The following is a 22507-nucleotide window of genomic DNA, read 5'->3' as shown; positions in this document are numbered from 1 at the left end:
ACTTTTCCAATGACTTTGATGTATTTGTTGTTGAGTGAAATCAAGTCTTTCTGCAATGATGAGTCACACACAGTGTTGTTCCGAAGTTCACGCACACACACATAGATACGCACACACAGTGGACACACACACAGCTCGCGCGTTTAGCATTGCACTGTTTTTTTCAAGTCAAATGTGACACGATACACGTTATTATCCACTGCTGTATAGATATCTGTTATGTTAATGTACAAAATAAACCAGGATTAAAGCGTCTTTTATAATTGTACTGACGTTCGGCTGTGGAGATAATGTAAAGACAGTAAAATTGCTGTAATTCATTACAAACATGCACTGTTTAAAAAAAAACGTTTTAAACTTGTAAAACTCATTCTTGATCACATTAGATGATCACAGAGAGCTGAACAGATCTGTTAATCCCAGTTGCTTTGCGCACGTCCTGTCTTGTTGATAGGAATGTACGCATTACTACTCAGACATGTAAATACGCGGCTGTCAATCAATTCGGTGGGTGGGGAAACCACACTCCTATGCCACGTTGCGGTGGGCCTCAAAATGGGAGGGATTTAGATCCTGTTTTAACTCTAATATGACTGTCGATACGCTATCTACACACTGTTCAGTCCAAACAGCTTACAAAAGATGATTTTCATCATACACTTTAAGTCGTCTTGTAAATTTTATTCATATCGCTTTGTATAATGCAGAAAAACCAAAATAATCACAATGTTGTTGTTTTTTTGTTTCCCAATATTGTGCAGCTCTACTCTTAACACAATCAGCAGAATCAATACCACTGCTTTATTAAACCAAGAAAATCATTTTGTCTCTGGATTTCTTCCAGAAGATCTCGCTATGTGTTTTATTAACATATTGAGCAGGCTAATTTGGTCCAGTAAATTTTGGCTGCTAATAAGCATCCGCGGATGAGTCCGTCCTCTGCAGAGGTCAAGGATAACAAACTGGTAAACCCAAGTGAAACGGGCTCAGGGAATACAGCGCTGTTAATCAGACAGCTGTAAAATAGCATCATTTAGGTCAGTGGCTGAGTTTCGGATTTGCTCCAATGGCTTAAGCTTTGAATTAGTCAAAGTTACCTCTTTATCATTGCGTGCCTTCGCTGTAAATAAGTCCAGTGACGTTAAAGGTCAAGCATGTAGTGAGTCAAGCTGGAGTCAGTTCATTAACCAAATCGATCTAATGTCTGTATTTATGACTTCAGATGACTAGTGCTTATATGCTCCTAAACCGATCCTACTTAGCAAGGCCGAGCTAAAATGATCCTTTGTCGGATGGAATTCCTCAAGGAGTATTAAAACGCTGATAATTTGACGCTGAGGCCGTGAGCCTTAATGACTGGCTTTTGATGTGCTAGACTTTAATTTTGACAGGGTCTTTTTTTATTAAAGAGTTCAGACTTGCTGCAGGCTCGGCTTCGCTCTTCCTGTCTGGCTTTGACAACCATGGGGACCACCTGCTTAAAGACGTAAATCCCTGATCAATCCCACACCGCTTTGAGCAGGCCTGCCGAAATCGGAGCTGACACCCGCACCCTTCTTAAATGCAGCGCTCCTGGCAGCGACTGCTTATGCCCCGACTTGATTGGTTTAGAGAATCTCTCTCTAACTGCACAAGTTAAGCACATGAGGACACTGTCATGTCTTTTGTTGTTGTTGACCCAGCGTTTGTCATTCAACCATTTGCTGAAGGCTTTTGAACATTATTATTCATTATTATTATTATATAAGGGGGCACGGTGGCACAGTGGGTATCGCTGTCACCTCACAGCTAGAAGGTCGCTGGTTTGAGCCCTGGCTGGGTCCATTGGCATTTCTGTGTGGAGTTTGCATATTCTCCTCTTGTTCACATGGGTTTCCTTCGTGTGCTCCGGTTTCCCCAACAAGTCCAAAGGCATGAACTAGGTAAATTGGGTAAGCTAAATTGTCCGTAGCTTATGTTGTATTTATTTTATGGTACAGACCCAGCTTTAGTACAATGTCTGTAATATAATAGACTATAATAATAGACATGTACAATATTTGACATGAACAAGATCTAGGACCTGCCGAATCATCTGCCGGATCATTTAAGCAAGGTACGAAGAACAGACTCCTGGTCCTCCAGGTTAGAGATTAAGCTTTGGATGTTTACGAAGTAGATGTTACTAAACACCAACATGGTGCAGTTAAATGGTGCTGCCTAAACTTTGATATAAACAGCCCTAAGTATTATTATTATTAATATTATTATTATTATTATTATTATTATTATTATTAAAAATATATATTTTATGTATTTACCAGTAAAAAATGAGTCCTTTCAATTTTTATTTGAGAGTACAGTGATATGTGAGTTTGAATTTAAATATTAAAAGTGAAAAGTTCTAATAAAGATGAATCTTTATTTATTTATTTAATAATTTATTTATTTATTTAGCAAGAAAACAATTTATTACCAAAACACATAATACACTCCTGCTGCTAAATACAAAAGTTCATATAACCAAAAAATACCATAAAGCAATTTACACTACCGGTCAAAAGTTTGGGGTCGTTTTTTTGTTATTATTAATTTCAATTAATAATTTAGATAAAATTATTTTGTTCATCAAGGCAGAATTTATTAATAAAAATTAGTAAAAAAGTGAAATTGTTAAATATTTATTCAGTAAATATCTTATTATTACTTATGTAGGCTTAAATGAAATTATTACTCAAGTCATTAATGCTTTTATTACTATTACCATTAATAATAATAATAATGATGATGATGATGATGATGATGATGATGATGATGATAATTAATATTACAGTGATTTCTGAAGGATCATGTGACTGAAGACTGTAGTAATGAGTAATGAAGCTGAAAATTCATCATTAATCACTGGTATAAATTATTAAATTACAATTTAAACAACTTTTGAACAGTTATTTTACAGTAATTTTACTATCTTTACTGTATTTTTCATCAAATAAATGCAGCCTTGGTGAGCAGGAAAAGCTTATTTTAAAGCATTTAAAAATCCCACTGACCCCAAACCTTTGACCGGTAGTGTATATAAAAATTTTAGGGCAACAAATACCAAGAACACCATGCAAAAAATGTCTAGTTATATCTAGTATGTACTATGGCATCGATCAACCTTTATGAACATTCATTTGCCTTATCTTCACCCTATCCGTCTTTCAGATGAGATGTTAAACCGAGGTCTTGACTTTCTGTGGTCATTAAAAAATTCCTTGGCACTTCTCGTTAAGAGTAGGGGTGTAACCCAGATGTCCTGGCCAAATTTCCTCCATCGGCCCTTACTGATCATGGCCTCCCAATCATTTCCATCCACTGAATTGGCTCTATCACTGTCTCTCAACTCCACCAATAGCTGGTGTGTGGTGAGTGCGTTGGCGCCGTTGTCATGTGGCTGCCGTCGCATCATCCAAGTGGATATTGCACATTGGTGGTGGTGTGAAGAGACCCTCTCATGATTGTGAAGCACTTTGGGTGTATGGCCACACACATTACTTACTACTATCTTTTTTTTTCTTGATGGTAGCACACAAATCATTTTTAATTCAGTCATCTTTTGAAACCTTGAGTGACAGAAACCCACTTTATTTTCATTGAAATGACTGAATCAATAATAGAGACTGACCAAATCATTAGAATTAGTGAAGGGGTAACTGGAGATACACTGTGATCTGATCACTGAAGGATCTCGCATATTGAGTTCTCAAAAAAACAAAACAAGCATGAATTCTGTATTGTAGAAACAACAAAAGAGTTCAACATAATGAAACCTGTTTTCAGGAGAGGTTTTTAAGGACAAAGAAAAAAGGTCAAAAGCTAGAGTTAGTGCTCCAGGGTAATCCTATTCACTATCACACCATCGTGTTTCACATGAATGAGCAGGACAAATGTAGTTTGATGAGTATACTGATTATTGTTGTCTGTTTCACCTTCAGATCACTACTCTAAGATATTCCGAGAGCCTCCTTTGACGTAAATGTGTGTCATTATCTTTTTAAATTAAATATTGCTCAGATATTTGACAGTTTTCAGTGCAGAAAACAGCACCTCAAAGGTTCCTTCAGATGTTGTATGAAATGATTGATATTCAGGGCAGAAACATGATCAAAACATATATAGTTAATTCTAGATATTGCAATAATGATGCATCATTTTTCTTACACAGCTGGTGATCAGATTGATGATTTATTAAAAATGCTGCATCAAATAGCCTATTTCATGTTTTTTTCTTATATAACCACTGCTCATACTGATGATTTCTTAAAGAAAGAGCATCTATAAAATGTGTCTACTGACATTAACATTACATTTATTTACAAGTTATTTATTTGTCATTTATTTTTAACGTATAACAATTTTTATTAATGCTTATTGATTTATTAACAGTTCTATAATATGTCAATTAGTGAATAGGTCATTTACAGAGTAAAACAATTGCTAGATTCTACACAGTCGATTTTTGTCGGGACAACATGAAGGAATTAAGGTAACTTATTAGATTTCACAAATTTAAGTGGATTGAACATAATACAATTAAGTTGTTGCAAAAAAACATCAGGACTGTTGTTTCAGCGCATTTTAAATAAGTGGTTGTAAAGGGCAAACATAATTTTTTTAGCGTGTAGATTAATTAGTTCAAAGAGGCAGTCTAATTTGTTTTAGATAAGTAAATGTTTTCATCTAACTAATCTATCACACCATGGTGAATTTGCTATTTACATGGTGAAATTTGTAAGTGGAAAAACTAAATGCTTCTCAAGCGAGAAAACAGTTAAACAGAGCATCTGCAGCGCAAGGATAAAGAACGACCCTCCCCCATTCGACCTATTTACTTTCTCTTTACTTTTACTCTTTACTTTACTCCTTTACTTTTGTGGATAAGGAAAATTTAGGTGGATTAAACATAATACAATTAAGTTGTTGCAAAAAAAACATCAGGACTGTTGTTTCAGCTCATTTTAAATAAGTGGTTGTAAAGGGCAAAAAATTTTTTGTGTGTAGATTAATTAGTTTAAAGAGGCAGGCTAATTTGTTTTAGATAAGTAAATGTTTTCATCTTAACTTCCAGTTTTATGTTATTCAGTGGTCCACAACTTTTGTTTTAATGTTATAGTCGATAACAACAATAAAAAGAAACATTACCGTATAAAATACATGCACTTCTTAAAACATAAGTTACAGAATTGATCTGTAAAATTTCAGTACCATGATTTTATTTCCCTTTTTGGGATAGAAATGAAGACTTGTTTGTATTAGTATGTGTCCCTTTAAATGCAAATGAGCTGCTGCTTCCTGCCTACATTTCCAGAACAGGGCTGTGCCTTTACAACTTCTGTTGCTTTTATTGCAGTATGTTGATGTACTTCCAGCTGAAATGGAATATTGAGTTGGGTGCGGGACTTTTTTTGCACATAATTCCCTCATAGCAAACTAACTAACTTAGCAAAAAACATAGCAAAAAGAGGGAATTAATATGCACTTGCTATAGAAACCTTTAGGTGGATGTAAACATAAGGGCCGCCACTCCAAACGCGGAAGTTAATGCTCAGACTTTTGTAGAAGATTACTTTTTTAAGTGGATTTACTTGCGCAGATTAATTGTTTGCTTTAAGAATAACAATGTGAGCTAGCAAATTAAACAATGTATTTTTTAAGTAAGTAGGTAAGTAAATAAAAAACAAATGCCCTTCCATCTGCAACCCAGTACTGGGAAATCCATACACTCGCACTTTGGCCAATTTAGCTTATTCAATTCACCTATAGCACCTATGTATTTGGACTGTGGGGGAAAGCGGAGCACCCGGAGGAAACCCACGCCAACATGGGAGAACATGCAAACACAGAAACGCCAACTGGCCCAGCTGGGGCTCAAACTAGCGACCTTCTTTCTGTGAGGTGTCAGTGCTAACCACTGTGCCACCGTGCTGCCCTCATTTTTTTTTTTTTGTAACTTGCAGATTTTTTTCATGACCAAAACACAAGGAATCTGAAAGTATAAGAGCATAATATGACCCCTTTAAACAGTATGTAGTTCCTCTGCATTCAATTCCTGTGTGTAACTGTCACTGAGGTGATGGAGGAACTCCATTTATAACATGAGTACAGCAATTGACTGCAGCAGTGACCATATTGGATGATCTCAAATGGGAGCTCTGCCAGAACCAGAACAGCGAGGTGAATATCAAAGGAGACTGCAGCAGTGAGCTCATCCAGGGTTCAAAAGTACAGCTGATACCCAGAGAGTTTCAGCTTCCACAGATTCAACTTCTCAGATTTAGCCTCTTTCCAGAATAGGCATGGGCCAGTCTAAGATTCTGGCAGTATGATAACCTTGGATAAAAATATCACGATTTACGATATTGTGATGACGGCTCTAAAATATATTCTTTTCAAATGTCTGGCCAAAATACAACTTTTATTCATTAAAACATGAAGATTTTCTTGTGTTAATTAGGCCTACTACATTATTAAATATTGATTGAAAGTTCTGTGACGTTTTGTGTAGGATACCAATAAGGATCCAATTGTTAACATTAGTAATTTAACAAACTAAGCTTTTACTAATCTTAGGTAAAGTAAATTTGTTAGTTAATGCATAATAACGCATTAAAATTGTAGTTGTAATCTGATTGCAAGTCATTTTAACGGTCTAGGCGCATGGCTCAAAAGCGTTAAAGCATTAACTTTTGCTATTTTAAGGATGGAAAAATACGCTAACAGGGTTGTGCTTATTCTCTTAATATTATTCTCTTAATGAGTTTGAGTGTGTTTTGAGCAAAACTAGCATTAAACTAATCAGTCTCATCTCACATTCCCTTTAAGAGTCAGTTGCGTCACACCATGGTGAATTTGCTATTTACATGGTGAAATTTGTAAGTGGAAAAACTAAATGCTTCTCAAGCGAGAAAACAGTTAAACAGAGCATCTGCAGTGCAAGGATAAAGAACGAGCCTCCTCCATTCGACCTATTTACTTTCTCTTTACTTTACTTTTGCTCTTTACTTTACTCCTTTACTTTTGTGGATAAGGAAACGGTGTTGTGCGCACCCCACTGAAGACCTCTATTAGCCTACATATTTAATTTAGTTTAAGTGCAAAGATTTGTTTCAAAACTAATTCTAAATTCAGTTCTAATTGAATGTGTACGTGTTTAAGGTGCACAACTAATGTGCTCTGGTGCACTGTAAAACCCAAAAAGTTAAGGTAATTCAAACTGTTTGAACAGAGAAAACCGATTTGAACTAACCATTTAAGTTCAAAAACTAATCCTAATGAGTACTGTGAACTTAATCCATTTGAGTAAATGAAGGAATTTGAGCAGTAAAACCCAATAAATGAAGAAAATTCAAACCAACTGAGTACTGTAAAACTCAACAAGTTAAGGCAACTCAAACCGTTAAAGGAAACCGATTGCAACAAACCATTTGAGTAAAAAAAAAAAAAAAAATCTATATGAGTACTGTGAACTTGCTCTATTTAAGTTGAAGTAATGAGGTATTTAATTAAATCATTACATTCAACACTGAGTTCAAAACTCTTTTCCCAGTTGTAGAATTAACTTTCAGTAAATTTTGGGTAACTACACTCATTTCATTTGATTAAGTTGACTGTTGGGTTTTACAGTGTGGTTCAGCTGTTCAATTGCACCGTCTATTTAAGTTCCCCAAAATAGCAACGCGCCAACAATGCTCCTTAACACACCTCCTTTATAGACCGGAACACCCATGAGTCCACAAAGTGGTGCAAATGGATTTACTATTTAAACAACGTGGCGCAAAACGTGAAAATTAGGGTTGCGCTGGTCTGAAAATAGCAACAAATTTCACCAAACACGTCTTGCACCTTATCACGCCAGGTGTATGATAGGGCCCATAATCTTTCCTTAAATTCAATTAATAACTAATAAAATAAAGTATTTTAATTAAAATGAACACAGCTACTGTAATCTCTTTTTCTCAAAGTTGATTTTGCTACATTCACTAAAGTTTACTAATGACGTTTTATTGTAAAGTGTTACCTATATTTTATTATAATTTGCTATTTCATTTAGTTGAAACATTTGTTTGCTCTGAACATGTATATTAAACCAGTGTCCATGTCTCCTTAACCAAACACTCCTGATTCAGATCATCAGCTCATTAGCAGTGCCTGAAATACCTGTAATGAGTGTGACAGACAAAGGAGACATCCAAATCTTACAGTGTTGGTGGTCCTTCAGGAACGTGGTTAAAAAACGCTATTAAACCAATGTTAAGTATTTTTATTTTTACAATATCTGATAAAATCATCTTTTTTGCAGCTTAGGTCAGTACGGTGATAATACAGTATATTGTGATAAAAGCTTCAGGAATTTATCAAGAAACATTGAGACTGTCTTAACCCTAGTCCAGAAGTTAGTTTCAAATTTCTCAGCATTTCTTTTTTCTCATGTTAGCTAGCAAGTCAGCTCAGCAACATGTATTTGTGGAGTGTGTCATTTCTAAACCAACCGCCACAAGAAGCAGAACTGCAATCGGTTCTGTAAGCATCTGTGAAGATAATTATTTATAAATCTGGTCTTAAATTCCACAGTCGAACTGATGGAGACAATTTTGTGAGGATAATTTTGTGTGTGGTTCAGCTCCACCTTCTAGCTGTCTTTTGTTTGCACAAACAGGTTGTCCTGCCACCATTTTTGAGCCGTAAGTTGACATGTTGGACCACTGAAACAAACAAGCGAAGTTTTAAAAGGTCTACCAAGCCGCAGTGTGTGCACTCTTCTGGGAAGTTGGTCTATAAGCAGTTTACTTCTTGCCAGCGGCGTCATCTACCTGTTTTTTTGTCAGGGGCACCAGTGGCTCAATCGGTGCCCTAGGCAAGATAGGACATGACTAAAGAGAAGACAAAACTTTATAACAAGTTCGTTCTGAAAGCATGTAGCGTGTTTGTTCAGTGTCACCGTTTTCTTTCATTGTGGGACTCGCATGTCAATCTGATTGACACTGGAGAAAAAATGTTTAGACAAGGTTAAATGACAGAATGTTGGGGGAATTTTGTTAAATCAGCATCCTAAAACCCAGTGTGATGACCTATACAGGTGTCAAATATCAGGCACTGTGTATACACACACACACACACACACACACACACACACATATATTTAAAGATAGACTAGATGGATGGAGAGATGGACAGATGGATATATTTTATTTATTTAAACACACTATTCTAGCATCTGTGACAGTATTTATGGATGTATGGATAGATCTGGACCTGTTGCAATAACCAAAATATTCTCTCATCACACAATACATGCACATGACTGCAGTCATTTTGGTGATGCAATATATATCAGTAATGTTAACTTAATCACCAACATTTTAGCTGATTACACAGCCTCTGTTGCCAGTAAGCTTAGTAAATTCCTTTACTGACTCCTGTTACTGACAGCTGAAGAAAGGGCGAATTTGAACATTTTCCATGAAAAATACTGACGTTTGGAGGAAGCTGTTTCAAAGCTGCAGTCCACTTTCATAAAAGTGACAGATAACAAATAACATTACACCATTTTTACATGACATTTACATTGTACATTACTGGTGAAAAAGCTGATATTGGGACTTTTACTTTAACACCAACTGGATAGATGGATGGATGGACAAATGGATTGATGGACCGATAGATGGACTGATGAACAGATTGATGAATGGATGGACAGACAGATGGATGAATAGGTGGATGTACAGTGAATGGATGGGTGGACTGATGGATGGATGGACAGATGGATAGATGGATGGATGGATGGACAGACAACGGGTTGGAGGGACGGATGGATGTTTAGATGGGCGTATGAATGGACAAATGGACGGATAGATGGACAGATAGATAAACGTATGGATGGATGAATGGATGGATAGACAAACAGATGGTTGGATGGACAGATGGATGTACAGGTAAATGAATGGATGGACGGACGGATGGATGGACAAATGGATTGATGGACTGATGAACAGATGGATAAATGGATGGACAGACAGATGGTTAGATGGACAGATGGATGAATGGGTGGATGTACAGTGAATGGATGGGTGGACTGATGGATGGATAGATAGATGAATAGATAGATGGATGGATGGACAGACAGAGGGTTGGAGGGACAGATGGATGTTTAGATGGGCGTATATATGGACAGGTGAATGGATGGGTGGACTGATGGATGGATGGATGGATAGACAGATTGATGGACTGATGTACAAATGGATTGATGGACCGATAGATGGACTGATGAACAGATGGATGAATGGATGGACAGACAGATGGTTGGATGGACAGATGGATGAATGGGTGGATGGACAGTGAATGGATGGGTGGACTCATGGATGGATGGACAGATGAATAGATAGATGGATGGATGGACAGACAGAGGGTTGGAGGGATGGATGGATGTGTAGATGGGCGTATATGTGGACAGGTGAATAGATGGATGGACTAATGGATGGACAAATGGATGGATGGATAGATGGATGGATGTACAGGTGAATGGATGGATGGCCCGACGGATGGATGGACTAATGGATTGATGGACAGATAGATGGACTGATGAACAGATGGATGAATGGATGGACAGACAGATGGTTGGATGGGCAGATGGATGAATGGGTGGATGTACAGTGAATGGATGGGTGGACTGATGGATGGATGGACAGATGAATAGATAGATGGATGGATGGACGGACAGACAGAGGGTTGGAGGGATGGATGGATGTATAGATGGGCGGCAATATGGACAGTTGAATGGATGGGTGGACTGATGCATGGACAAATGGATGGATGGATAGACAGATTGATGGGTGGATGGATGGATGGACAAACAGACGATTGGATGGACGGATAGATGTACAGATGAATGGATGGATGGGTAGACTGATGGACGGATGGACAGTAAGATGGACTGATTGACAGATAAATAGATGGATGGGGAGATGGTTAGATGGACAGATGGATCTATGGATGGATGAACAGATGAAAGGATGGATAGACATAGATGGAATGATGGACAGATAGATTGGATGGATAGATGGATGGATGGATGGATGGATGGATGGAAAGACATGGTTGGATTGACTGATAGATGGGTGGATGGATGAATGGATGGATGAATGGATGAACAGGTGGATGGACTAATCTTTGAATGAATAAATGGACAGATGATGGATGGATGGATGGATGGATGAATGGACGGATGAATAGATGGATGGACAGATTGACTGATTGGATGAATGAATGAATAATTGGATGGATGGGTAGATGGCTGAATATATGGATCGACAGATGGACTGTATTGGATGAATGAATAAATAGATGGATAGATGGATGATAGATGGACAGATCAACTCACTGATTGACTAATTGATTGATTGATTAGTTTTTGTCTGTATCTTCATATCATAAGAAACGAGCAGTCTCGCTAACTAGCATGAACGCACTTCTCAAAGTGCTCAGTGACTTATCGCACAGGCTGCCTCGCCATATGCCACAGACGTTCACTGCCTTTGGTGTTTTCTTTCACATCAGTGCAGGCAGCCTACGATACATTCATCACGATATAAAGAGCGCAGTGATAATGACTGTTTCTATCTGTATTTGCTCCCACTGCCATGTTTAGCGGTTGTGATTATAGTTGAATTCTAATTAAGGTAATACTCTGCCCTCTTGCCCTCTTAAGATCATTTTACCAAAGGCATGCAACAAAGAGCTGCTGATTTGAAATTGAACCACAGATTTCACCTAGTGTATCAATGTAAAGCGATTTGCTTTTAAAGCTGGTTATAGAAAGTATTAACCGGGGAGTGCTGGAAAAACACAAGACAGGAAGGAACGGATGTTTGTCAGGTCTTTAATGCGAGTATCATTTTTGTTTTGTTTGGACAGAGGCATGAATTATTCACATTCTACCTGAAGCCCTGCTGGAAAGGAACAGAAAAGAGCCCCAATTTGATCTATTTTTAAGACAGACTTCAATGACAGACAGACATTATATTTAGGGGTGTTAATATTAGACACACAGAGTAGCCTGACAGTTCTTTGATCGCTTCTCTGAGGTAATCTTCACACAGCGTGTCTCCTGGAAGAACGCATCCTCTTTTTTTTTTCACTCTGCACCAAAATGAATTCTTTGAGGCATTGAGATGTGCACATTCTGGTTGGTTTTTTTTTTTGTTTTGTTACTTTTTTCCTCCTGTGGCACTGTCTCATTTTGGACACCGGCCTTATTCGAGACATGGAACAATGCTGATGTAAGCTCCAGTCCTCTTAGATGCTAAATGGAAGTGGATGTCTAGGAAAAAGCCCTGAAATGTCACTTCATTTCAAGGCTTAATGCCAAATGAGCTCACCATTTGATAACTTGTGGTATGAATCAGCTAAAAGAGCAGGACGGACATCTTCTTGCTGCCTGCAGAAAAAAAAGAAAACAGTTAAAAGAAAAAGAAAGCACTTTATGTTGAAAATACAGTGTTAGAACCTGCAGTTACGCTAAAATTAGGGTTGTGTGATATTCACAAAGACATGTAATCGCAAGTCCTAATAAGTGATTCAGTGAAAAATGAGTTCAAAATGTTTAATTCATTTTCATTTTGGCTTAGTCCCTTTATTCTTCAGGGGTCGCCACAGCGGAATGAACCGCCAACCTATTCACCATGTGTTTTACAGAGCAAATGCCTTTCCAGCTGTAACCCAACACTGGGAAACACCCATACACTCTTGCATTCACACCCACTTATACACTACAACCAATTTAGCTTATTCAGTTCACCTAGAGCATGTTTTTGGCCTCTGGGGAAACCGGAGCAACCGAAGGAAACCCACGCAAACACGGGGAGAAAATGCAAACTCCACACAGAAATGCCAACTGACCCAGCCGGGACTCTAACCAAGGACTCCAACCATCTACTTGCTGTGAGGAGACAGTGCTACCCACTTCGCCGCCGTGTCGCTCATGTTTGTTTAATTTAGAAATAAATCTGAAGTGACACATGCACATAACATTTGCAAACTACTTTAAAACTGAGATAGTTTTGTGAAAGGCAAAGCAAGAAAATTCACCCGAAATATAAAGATATTTTTCTGTGTGTCTTAGTCACACACAAGTTAATCATACCTGAAAAAAATGTGTAGGATGAAACAATTAGACCTGTCACAATAATCAATATATGGACTTGGCACACAGCATGATCTCAATAATTTTTGGTTATGCAATATTGCCCATACATAAAAACTAATTCTAGCAACATCTAGCTGATTTAGCTGTGCAACACACGTGTCTGTGTCAGTATGGTTAAAAAAACACTATAGTATTTACTATAAATTACAATAGTAAATTTTCATGTGGGTGTCTGACAACTGAAAATAGATTGTTGTAAAAATAGATGTTTTCGCTTTCTGATTCCAATGCCTCGTTATTAAACTGTTAAAATGACCATGATTATAAAATATTCTTAAGAATAAAATATGATGTGATCTTTGGAAGAGTGTACTTGCATTACAATGGTAATTTATTGCCATTATGGCTGTTATAAAATGGGTGGCTTAAAATGACAGTAATATCGTTTATCGCAATATATTTTAGTGTAATATATCGTACAACAGAAAATAGATATCATGACACGCCTAGAGACAATATGTTACTATATTATGCTGGAGAAGTCTACAAAAATATCAACATATGATTTGACTAGTGCATAAGAAATGAGGCATATCTCAAAATTATTAAAGATTTGGTGAAACGGTGATAAACAAAGCAAGGAAAATCCCCAGAAGTATCAAGATATCATTTGTCAATACTGCATTAGAATGGAGGCATGTCTAAAATTATCAGAAGATGGGACAAAGAACAAAAACAAGGTTGTTTATTAAAAAAAAATTTGTTATATTTTGTACAATGACAATAAAGATTCTGAATATGCCATTAAACAAACATATATATATATATATATATATATATATATATATATATATATATTGTCTGTATCGAACACCCCTATAGTCCAACATAATTTTCTACTGCATTGTTACATAGAAAAATGGCAAACAGTGCAGTGGAAAGCAAAAGCATGCTCCAAATCTCTTCCGAATCTGAAGTATTATTCTAAGCTCACAAATATTTTTTTATGTTTTAGATTGTTTTGAATCACTCATCATACATTTAGTTACGGGGATTTACAGTGATTCTCTTGCAGCTACGTTTGATACACCAGTAGATGGTGACACTTGTTGGTGTTTTATATGTCAGTCATTTAATCATACAAATAATCAAAATTTCATGCTAAATGGCATCCTCCCCCCTATAAAAACGTATTTGAACCCAAGTAATGTTAAATCAATGGAAATGACCAGATGACATACTTTTCTGGTGAGAAGTGGATTTTAATATCCATTAGGGCACAGAAGAGGATTTGTCAATGATTTTAGAAAATCATTTAGAGAGTCATTCAATCTGCCGATTCATGCAAAATCACAGATTTATTGAAGAACCACAAACAAAGGGTTCGTACAGGTTCTGGAAAACCTTAAAAAAATGCTTAATTTATTCTAGTGTTTTCAAAATTTGAAAAGTGCTTATATTTTAAGTAGTAGTTGAAACTGCTTAAAATGTTAATGGTTGCTTTGATAATAAGTTATCTTACTGTGTAGGTAATAATAGTTAAATAATAAATATCTAAATAAAATAAAATAAAGGGAGTTAATGTTGGGCTTGGAACAAAAATGCAATAATTTTTATTTCTTACTACTATACTATACTATACTATACTATACTATTCAACACAACATTCAAAAAAGGGGTTTGTTGCTTGTTCAAAGTACTTATTTAAAATGAGCTGAAACAACACAATTCTTGAGATTTGTTTTCAGGACTTCTTAATTGTTTTATGTTCAATCCACTCAAATGTGTTATTTTAGCTTAATTGAATTGTGTTGGAATAACATGAACGAATTGTGTGAATGAATTTTTACATTGTATACTATAATATACTAGAATAATGTAACAAATAGCATCGTATATAATGTATTATATACACTTTAATTAGACTTTAGAAAAAGTGTAAGAACCATGCAAACACTGAGTACGTTTACTTGGACACCAATAATCCGATTTTAATATGATTAAGACCATACTCTGATTAAGAGTCGACCATGTAAACAGATTTTTGATGACCTTAATCTGACTCAAGTCATAACTGTATTAAACGGTAACAGAAAGTGCAGTACTGACATGTAAACACCGCAATCAAACCACATTTGGCTACAGGATAGCCTACACACACATGCCTGTGTGACACTATTCTCTGCACCTATCGAGTCTGTGAAGTTTGTAAATTAAAACAACACTCTTCCTGCAGTTTATACTCGCATCCAATATCTCGTTTGTCACAGGGGCATGCATGAAATGAAAGTGTCAAACTGAAGTTAAAGTCGACAAAATAAAAAATAAAACACCCGAAATTACATGAAACTGCGAAGAAATTTTATGACACAATGAGATTAAAACAGGTTAATGAAAGGAACATTCAAACATTCAACTTCATCCAGTTTTGTGACCTAATCTAAAGTGAGGACTATTTATGCTTTATAAATCCTTTATAAATGACAATTAAAGGGTCAGTTATTTTCTAAACAGGAAAAAAGAAAATAAACGACTTTATTAATTTCTGTTTTATTTGAAGACACACAAATGAAACCGTATCAAATGAAAAATAAATCTTTGCAACCTCATCTAAAATAAAATCACTGTACAGTTTATACATTGCATCCTATTATATGGCTAAATTATTATATTGTTGTTGTTTTTATCCAATTTTATATCGTATTTTGACACTCTTGTTATTCAGTTTATTGTTTAAACCAGGAATGTCAAACTCAATTCCTGAAGGGCCGCAGCCCTGCACATTTTAGTTTCAGCCCTGCTTCAACACACTTACCTGTATAGGTTTCAAACAAGACTGAAGCTGTTAATTAGTTTGATCAGCTGTGTTTAATTAATTCAATTAGGAATTGAGTTTGACATCCCTGGTTTAAACTTTACAGTAATTTAACTGTTTTGATAAGGTTGCAAAAATTATTGTTTATTTAATACCCAGCCTTTAATTGTCAGTTATAGGGAATTTATAAAGCATAAATAGTCCTCATTTTAGATTAGATCACAAAACTGCATGGTTGAGTTAATAAAGCATTTATTAACACACATAGTAATCATTACTATACGCCTGAATAATAAGATATATAAACATTGATTTCAATAGTTTATTAATCATTTACTAACTCATTCTGAATGATCTTAAAAAACATGGTTTGTCAATAATGCAATATTTCCTATAGTAATGAAAAAAAAAATATTAACAAAGTATGAAAATACAATTATTATGCACATTATAAATGTGGTTATAAGTCATTAATGCAGCATTTGAAGCTGCAGTTATAAACTGCTTACTAACATTTATTAATGTAGATTTAATGCTTAAATACTGAATTCACTAGATGCTAATGCTTAATAAATGATTCAAAGTGTGTAGTTATTATAAAGTGTTACCACCAACTCTTGTAAATACCTCTTAATCATATTATTGTCTTATTCAGATTAATGAATACTGAATGAATACATACTGATGTCCATGTAAACATAGTCAATGTGTTGCACTTAGGGCTCAAAATTGTTCAATTTTATTTTGATCTGTTTTCATGATGGTCCAAAAAATAGACAAGGTGACTAGAAATATTATTTCTGAAATGAACGTTGCTCAATATTATCGTCTTGTTTGTTGAAATGTTGTATAAAATCAATATCACATCAGCCACCATGCTGTTTTGAACATTGCAGCTCGGAATCCTTGTTAAAAACAATTTCAAAGCAGATCCTTCCTAAAACATTGTGAATCTGCTAAGCGGATGCAGTCAACTTTGCCTTTCCTGTATCGTGTTTTGACAAACTGTACGAAGCATCCATGCCCTTTACCAAGCAAACGATTTTAACCCTGCCTGTTGAACTGTGTTAAATTAAAAGACAGCCAAGCCCTTAATGCTAGATTCTATCTGATGGAGCCTTTGTGCTCCAATCCATTGAATGATAGTTTGGTACAGCAATGTTCTGACACTTTAATGCCTGGCTTGCCTGGGCTGTCGACTCCAGAAACGCTCACCTGTCAGCCTTCCACCTGCCCACTTTACTCAGCATGCGAAGCTCTTGAAAGGTTATTCGCAAGTTTGAGTAATGCCTTTGCTTGGTTTTAAGTACAGAGTGGAGTTTTTGTTGAGTTATGAAGGTCAGATGTTCTATTGAAATGGGTTGATTACAGGTATAGTTTATTTCTTGGTGTTTTTCTGCTTCAGCGCACTTATTCAAGACAATCTTCATTAGTGATCTGTAATTTCATACTCTCAGACATATAATTCAGCTCTCCACAACATAGTTCTAATCTGCCATTAAATATTTAAACTCTGCTTTACTGTATTAAAACACAAATATGTGTTGCACGCTGCAGGCTAAAAGTAATTGTACAGCATTTTGCTTCTTTTCTTTATTTGCTCTACAAATGAGTTTTTAAATAAAATATGTCTCGGAAACAAATTGATAGCACGATTAGCTCGGTTCATTGTGTATTTTATTCATGATAATGCGCCTGCAAAGGTGTAATGGATTCAAATACGCAGCAAGCCATGGACGGCATTGTATAATTGATGAAGCGCTCTCTGAATGGTGGTAATAAGGAATAAATAAGTAAACATGCATAATGATCTTCAATCTGGCCAATAACATAACAGTGTGCTGTTCATAAAGTATTCGAAATATAAATCTAGTCACTTTTCTATTAAAGAAAGGGGAATAATGCATAATATCTCATTTTATTTGTAAATGGGTCAAAAATAAGATGTATATTTTAGTGTAAATTCTTAAAAAGTGATTGTATGTGAATATATTCCATATTAAAGTGAAGTGAGTACTTTAATGTTTCTATATGAAAATAAGATGTCATAGACATTCACTGTAACACATTTTATTTATATATTAGGGCTGTGCGATTTGGGTAAAATATCGAATTGCGATTTTAATTTTTTTTGTATTTTTTTGTATTTATTTATTTATTATTATAATTTTTTGTTTATTTAATTATTTTAATTTTTATTTTTTTTTTATTTAATTTCAATGGACAGATATTGCGATTTGATTTACGATTTAATTCAAGCTTCTAGCTGATTTTAATTTAATTCAAGCTTCAGCTCAATCTGTAAGCTATGGCAACAATTCTGCGACAGCTCTTAAAATTACCTGTTTTTCTTCAGTGTCTGTGACTTTGAAACCAAAATATTCCCATATTACAAATGCTGTTTTTCTTTGATATTAATTTGTCTATTAATGCTTCTGAGACAGCAGGCGCCATAATCCCATTTGCCAGCGCTTTCCTGCTTCTTTTCTTTTTTTTTATTTTGGGTGTAGTTTAGTTGCACAACTCTGTCCTCCCTGAATAAATAGCCCCCATTTATTTTTCCTCCAATTTCTGTTTAAATGAGAGAAGAATTTTTTCAACACATTTTTAATCATGATAGTTTTAATAACTCATTTCTAATTACTGATTTATTTTATCTTTGCCATGATGACAGTAAATAATATTTGACTAGATATTTTTCAAGACACTTCTAGCTAACATTTAAAGGCTGAACTAGGTTAATTATGTTAACTAGGCAGGTTAGGGTGATTAGGCAAGTTTTTGTATAATGCTGGTTTGTTCTGTAGCCTATCAGAAAAAATATATAGCTTAAGGGGGCTAATAATTTTGCCTTTTAAAATGGTTCAAAAAAAAAAAATAAATAAAAAATTTCTACCCGAAATAAAACAAATTAGACTTTCTCCAGAAGAGAAAATATGATCAGACATACCGTGAAAATATCCTTGCTCTGTTAAACATCATTTGGTAAATATTTAAAAAAGAAAACAAAAAATCAAAGGGGGGGGGGGGGGGGGTGCTAATAATTCAGACTTCAACGGTATATATACATATATAGAGTGATTTCAGCTGCTGTCTGGGCTTTCACTGCCTTTCTGCACCTTGCTTTCTTCATGTGTTCAAAACCTTCCCCTGTGTCATTTCATTTTAATACACATAACTTCATTAGACTTCTTTTCTTTGCATTTATGGATTTCTTTTAACATCAGATGAAAATTTCAAGTCAACAGCAGCTTTAGCAATATGATTTCTGGGAAAAACTGTCAATTTTTTTTGGACATTTTAAATGATTAAAAAACTTCTTGCTGACAAGATGGTAAAACCTGTTGGTATGAAAGAGTGGCGATTATTTAATTTAATTAAATACATACATAATAAATTACTAAGGTCTAGATCACAATTGATTAGTATTTTGGAGTAAACGTATGATCCTTTTCACATACAATATGTCATCAAATGATTTTTGTTGTAAAAAGAAAAGATCTTTGACAAACTTTAACTACTCTAAATGTTTTTTTTAAAGGTGCCACGGTGGCACAATGGGTCACTGGTTCAAGCCCCAGCTGGGTCAGTTAACATTTCTGTGTGGAGTTTGCATGTTCTCCCTGTGTTTGCGAGTCCAAAGACATGCGCTATAGGTGAATTGAATAAGCTAAATTAGCCGTAGTGTATGTGTGTGAATGCACGAGTGTATGGGAGTTTCCCAGTGTTGGTTTGCGGCTGCAAGGGCATCTGCATAAAGCCTATACTTGGTAAAGTTGTCGGTTCATTCTGCTGTGGCGACCCCTGATGAATAAAGGAATGAAAGCCGAAAATGAATGAATGAATGCTTTTTTAGCAATGTCTATTGTAAATAATGGGAAAATATCGTCATGACCGTCATTGCTTTTGGCTCAGATAAAAATAAAATCAAAATCAAGACTTTCTAATTTATGAGCATAAAAAAAAAATTAAAACTGCATTACACTTTTATTTTTCTGATGCTTGAAAACCCATTTTCTTCTCTCTTTGACCTATAGTTAATTTATGATGATACAATTAAACATGATTTAGTATCATTTTTTTGAGGCGTTGGATTCAAACAAACCCCAATCTCTTTGTGTGTTTGGAGTAAGACAATCGCAAGCGTCAAAAAGCCATCCGCCTTGAACGTCCCTTTACCCCTGGGGCAGTTAATATGCTGTGCCTAATCCCATCCACAAAAACAACAAGCACGCTGATGAATATTTACTGAGCTGAATGGTGCTTATCTCCTGTTTGGCATGGAGGACAAAGAATTGCAGATCCTGTTTATAGAAGTACATTTACATTTCCCCCCCACTATACTCATGCATAATTGAAGCAACATATTGAGAGATGTCAAATGTATAGCTTGTCCCTATAGGCACGGTTATGTAGGCTTCTAGATCCTATGCTTGTTCAAAATTTAACATACTCTGTTTAGACTGACTCCTGTGCTCACGCCAAACACTTGTTTACCAGTTTATTGAGGAATTACAGAATATACTATTTGCTTAATGCTATTTATCAATGTTCTCAGTAGCTTTATGGTTGAAGGATTAATTAAAGTCGAAGTTCAACTAAAAATGTATTTCATGTTCATTTACTCACCTACAGGTCATCAAAGATAGATCCAAGGTGACTTTTTTTTCTTCAGTAGAACATTAAAGATGGGTTTAAATCTGTGGTCCTTGGCTTCATATAATGGCAGTGATTTTTATTTTTTATTAATATTCTAAAAACCTGTTACCATTCACTGCCATTATATAAATCACCAAGGACTCAGCTCAAAATCTTCTTTATTGTTCTACTGAAGAAAAAGTCACCTGCATCTTGGATGACCTTGGGGGAGTAAATTATCAGGAAATGCTCCTTTTTGGGTGAACTATCCTTCAAATAAGACAAAGAAGAAAATATAATTTAACTAGACGAGAGCCCCATATCGTATATTACATTTATCTACTCTTTAAACCAAGGGTCTCAAACTCCCGACCTCGTGGGCCATTTAAGGCCCCTCCTCCTCCCTCCGGCCCGCAACTGACGTCAAAAATATAAACACATATTTTTGAGCCTCTATCATTGTGCAGTCACTTATTGTCACTAGTGGTATTGAGCCACCCAGCTACTAGATATTTAGAGCACTGCATTCGGATTAGTTTTTCTTTCCTTTTCTCTCAGCATGTAGTCGAGACAAACGCACATCACATGCAGATTATTTTTAGAGCTAATTTAAACGTTGAAATGTGTTCATAAGTGCTCTTTTTTAAACTAAAGCTCTAATTTGTGAATATCTAAGGGTCGTTTGATTATTATCAGTTTTATACGTGTATTCTGTTGTACAAACACTTCTTTATGGCCTACGTTATGTTGGTGGTGTAACAAATATGATCATTTTGCTAATATTCGATTCAAATGGTCTTTTTTTAATAGATTTTCCTCATATGCTTATTAAGATTTGTATAAAAAACAGTAGTCAAATTGTACTGCTGGTTGAACATGTTAAAGTAAATGTGAAGATATACATTCTCCTTGTTGTAGTTTTGCAAAGTTGCTGTAAAGTCACTAAAGTTCCCCAAACTGCTTTCTGCTGTTCTTACGCTATCTGTTCAACTTTTGGTTAAGCAACAGTTAATAGTCTATAGCACTTGTTCACTGCTGCTCTTATAGTTGTGTGAATTGCTTCCTTGTCCTCATTTGTAAGTCGCTTTGGATAAAAGCGTCTGCTAAATGACTAAATGTAAATGTAAATGTAGTATTAGTTAGTATCAGTATGTTTGCCATTAAGGATATCTACCCAGCAGGCACATGATGTCAACATGACATCAGATTGATGTTGTACCCCAAGATTGTGGGCCATTGCATTTAATTTGGAAATGAAAATTGGGTTGACGTCCGAACCCGATATCAGTGTCCAACAAAATATCAACATCTAATAATGTTACGACTTAACGTTGTGTGGACGTTAGCAATATGACGTCTATTAGATGTTGGATTTTGATGTCCATACCTGACAAACAAATGTCAGTATTTGACGTCAATATGAGGTAGGTTTAAGATGTTGGCTCAGTGTTGGATCACTTTCCAACACAACCTAAAACCCACAAAGTATCAATGTCATTTTACATCGTTATTGGACATCAAAATAACATTGTCCTTAGAAACTGAGGACCAAAATTTAACCTACGATTAACGTTATATGACGTTGTGTGTCAGCTGGGTAGGTTCACATTTAGACGAAATAATCCTGATAATAAACATCCAAAACTTTTATTTTGTAACTTTTCATTTTGGGGTGAACTATCGCTTTAAGTTTAGCTTTATTATTGGTTGTCAACACTGAGTTGCAGCTTTAAGAGCTTAATTTTCAAAATCAGTTAATAATTGATGTCTGAAACCATACCTCAAATAAGACACAGGAGAGGATACAATTGAACTAGAAGAGAGCCCCATGTCCTATATTACATTTATCTACTCTTTAAACCAAAAGGTCTATTAAAGGTCCAGAAAAA

At 35.5% G+C, this 22507-nt stretch overlaps 1 protein-coding gene across 1 annotated transcript in view; it reads left to right on the top strand.

Moving 5' to 3' along the window:
- The window catches only part of csmd3b (CUB and Sushi multiple domains 3b), a 1051207-nt gene that overhangs the window by 276696 nt on the left and 752004 nt on the right, over window positions 1-22507 (top strand). The gene's annotated exons all lie outside the window — the stretch shown is intronic.

The sequence above is a fragment of the Danio aesculapii genome, chromosome 19, assembly GCF_903798145.1.
Source record: "Danio aesculapii chromosome 19, fDanAes4.1, whole genome shotgun sequence".
Lineage (NCBI taxonomy): Eukaryota > Metazoa > Chordata > Actinopteri > Cypriniformes > Danionidae > Danio > Danio aesculapii.
The sequence above is the reverse complement of the archived record's forward strand: the minus strand, read 5'-3'. Positions and strand labels throughout refer to the sequence as shown.